Source organism: Austrofundulus limnaeus, unplaced genomic scaffold, assembly GCF_001266775.1.
Source record: "Austrofundulus limnaeus strain Quisiro unplaced genomic scaffold, Austrofundulus_limnaeus-1.0 Scaffold100, whole genome shotgun sequence".
NCBI classification, from domain to species: Eukaryota; Metazoa; Chordata; class Actinopteri; order Cyprinodontiformes; family Rivulidae; genus Austrofundulus; species Austrofundulus limnaeus.
The window spans coordinates 1,111,292-1,115,064 of NW_013952502.1; positions in this window are offsets into that span (position 1 = coordinate 1,111,292).

Genomic DNA, 3,773 nt, shown 5'->3' on the forward strand with positions numbered 1-3,773 from the left:
GTGGGGGAGTGGGGGGGCGGTCCTTATTGTAGGACTATCATTCAGATAAATTGCTCTGACCCGCTTGTGCCACTGAGAGCATGCCTGGAATAAAAAATATTGCTGCAGCTCTCTGCTTTTCTAGAATTTCAAGCAACTGTGAATGACAGATCACACACCCCTACACACACACACACACATTTTGTTAATTCCCTTTTTTAGAGCTATCCAACAACAGCAGCAGTCAGCTTGTTAGTACAAGGTCGTGGGATGTCCTGCTGTCAGGATCACTCTTTGTATGTACCAACGCAGTGTTTATTTATTTAGGCTCTTCACACAGGTTCACTCTCAAAAAATAGATTTTGTTTTCACAAGTGTWTTTGCGCCGGAATAAATTAGCTTTTGCCAACTAGCGTATTGATTGTCCAAAGGCAGCAAAATGGTTGTAGTGGAAGGAAACAAGATTTCAATTTCATCTTGCTTAGTCAATGCAACAATTGTGAAACCTTGGAAACAAAACTGCACGTTTGTGGAAAACAAGCAAACAAACAAAGAAAAGTAATTATTCAGATGTGTTTTTTAGCATTTGCTGATTTGTTCTGTGCAGGGAGAACCTCATCCTTCTGGAGGGAAGTTTGTTTTCCTCATGAATGGTTTCTAACTGACGTGGTTAAATGCCAGTCTGTGAAAAGCATTTTCAAAGACCACAATAGGATTATTTTGCGTGACAGTTTCTTGCAATTATCTTCTTTAAGTGCTGTTTTTGCTTCTTGGAATTGGACTCAAGGAATAATTCAGCAAAATTGGGTTATTATGAAGATCTTGGCACTTCAAATTCCTTTTTTTTACAGTTCTTACTTGATTGAACTGAATGTCTCAAAATGCTTTAAATAATTGCTACCTTTTTCCCTAATTGAAAGGGAGGCATCAGGACTAATTCAATCCTTATAATTTAATTATTCTAACAAAACTATATAATTGAAATAGATAATGAACTATTTCAGTCATTTTAGCTGGAAATTGTCTAATTTCAGATCTAATGCATTGAGCAATCCCCTGATTAACCTTTTAGGGGAATAGCCTGAGGTGCTGCCCTAAAAAAATATATAAAGTAAATTAATAAAACATTCAAGGTCATATATGACATGAAATTACACAAGGAGACATTTGTCTGCTGTCCGGGTCCCTCGAAGGTAAAACAGGATGAAGCCTCGTGTTTCTGAAGTTTTATTAACACATCTAAGTCATCATTTTTCTCCATTGGAAACACATTTTGAGTTTCACGTTGGGTCGTCAAGGCCTAAGGATTTACCCCAGTGTCATCAATCTGGTTCCTTTACCGCAGTACTCCTCTCACCTTGCTCTGTAAATGAATGAAGGACGCTACAGAGCCTTCTGCTCTCCATCAGCACACACGAAAACACACCTCACCCGAGCCTTGTGCTTCACACTTTGTCTAGGATTCCACCCAGCGTGCCGGGAGCACTTGTGCGGCAGCGTGAAGGGTCCTTTAATCTGTAACGCACTGCAATCAGAGACCCTGGACCTTTGGGTTGCACAGAGTCAGATACTTGAAATTGATCCCGTCTCACACAACACGATGGCACACTCTCTATTTTCTCTTCCTGTTCCAGMTGCTTCGCCCCGCTGCTGAGGATTATTACGAGGTCAGCTGTGACACCTCTAATTTGGAAAGGTGTCTTCTGTGTCTTCTCCCCGTCTGCAGCTGAGGGATTGATTCTGCAGGTGAAAAGAAGTGCCATGACACCACAACTGTTATTTTATGACAAAACAGACATTTATGTTGATGTTGTTACTGARCGAAAAATTAAAATAAAGCTGTAGGAAGCATTACTATCTGATTGTTAAAAAGATGTCAAATCCTCACAAAGACTACTGCAATAATTACTTTCCCAGATAATGACTTTGACATTTTAGCCAGCCGTGTCAAAAACAGTAGACACACAGAACCACTGCTCAATATATCTGACACCTTTGAATAAAGAGTYTATTTTGAGGTTTGAGCAGCTCGGCAGCTCATATTGATGATTTTCAGGTGAGACTGAATAAACAAGGCCATGCAACAGAATCTGTTTATACTGTATGTGAGCATTTGTTCAAAGCTTCCTCATTTCAACAGTTCAGAATAAAGCATGAAACTAGGTCATGTGTTCAAAATCCTTCTTTTGTTGTGTAATTTTAACTTAATTTAAATTTCTGAGTTCCTCTTTCACTTGTATTCTCTTTGAGCGTGGATCTTTGTGATTCATGTCTTATAATAAATCTTGTTTTACTAATCTTACTTCCTGTTTTACTTTGTAAAGTCTGTCATTTTGCTTTGCTTCCGAGTCACCTATTCATGATAAATCATTAGTGCATTTATTCAGGATTCACATTATTTTCTTGACTGTTTGTACTTATTCATATTTGTGCTATTTAAGCTGTTCAAATATCAAAAATTAATGTTCACTTCAATGCAGAGATGCGTGCTATGACTTAATTTTTTGCAACTTTTAGATTTCAGCTAGCCTTTAGTTTCAGTTTGATTTTATCTTGCCTTTTGTTTCTTTTAACTTCTAGCTAATATTTTTGATACTTTTAGCTAGTTACTGTATTTTTTAACTAACTTTTTTCCTTTTCCCTTACCTTCCAGCTAGCTTTTTTGTTACTTTTAGCAAACCTTTAGTCTATTTTACCTATTTGCTTATTTTAACTTTTAGCTAATCTTTTGGTACTTTTATCTGGCTATTTAATCATTTTATCTTTTAGCTGAACTTTTCCTAATTTTAACTAGCCTTCTGTTACCCTTAACTTCCAGCTAGTATTTGTTAATTTTAGCTGGCCTTCTGCTACTTTTACCTATCCTTTTGCTTATTTTAGCTTCTAAGTAATACTTTTTTACTTTTAGTTAGCCTTCTCTTACCCTTACCTTCTAGCTAGCTTTTTGTTATTTTAGCTAACCTTTTGCTACTTTCAACTAGCCTTTGACAACTTCAGCAAATTCCAGCAAAGTCATTCAACATTCAGTGTTCAAACTGTATTTTCACAGAAAAATGTGATTCTTTTATGTGTCTTTGTTTCATCTGTTTATTGTCAGATGTTTTGTTTACCTCAGGTTGTTTTGTCATGTTTTGCTTTGCATTTTTAAAGTCTTTCAAGTTGCTTGAATCCACTAGTTTTTTTCTGCCATAAACTGACACTACACACACACTTTACCTTATTTAAATGTCCTTGACAAACTCTTTGATGAATGTGAACTTCATTTTGCTTTTACATTTTTAAACCAGCATTAATTATTCATCATCTAYGATGGCCGTAAACTCACAATCAACAACCTCCGTGCTGACTAACACCAAACAAATAAAGTTTGAATTTGGTGTAAGATCCTGTGGTGCATGTCATTAAATTATTAACAGCCAATTTATTCAATAATGAGACATTAGGAAATGATCCCCACTGTCGATGTTTTAGAGAGTAGAAAGTTGTCAGCTCATTTTTTTTATTTTGATTCATGACAAACACGTGACACAAATCCACATTTCTATCTTTTTAAGTCGCACACAGACCACCAGAGAACCACGCTCTCCATAATTAGAGCTCCTCTTAATTACAACTGTTATTTAAAGTCAAAATCTTTTGATTAACATCAACATTCTCCTTGTTGGTTTGCAGTGTCCTAGAAGACGTCAGTAAATGCGCTAACAGAAAAGTAGCACCACTAATTAGCTTGCCAAAAAAAAAAAGGAAGAAAACATCCATTTAAAGAAATAATTATTCTTACAGATTTCACACTT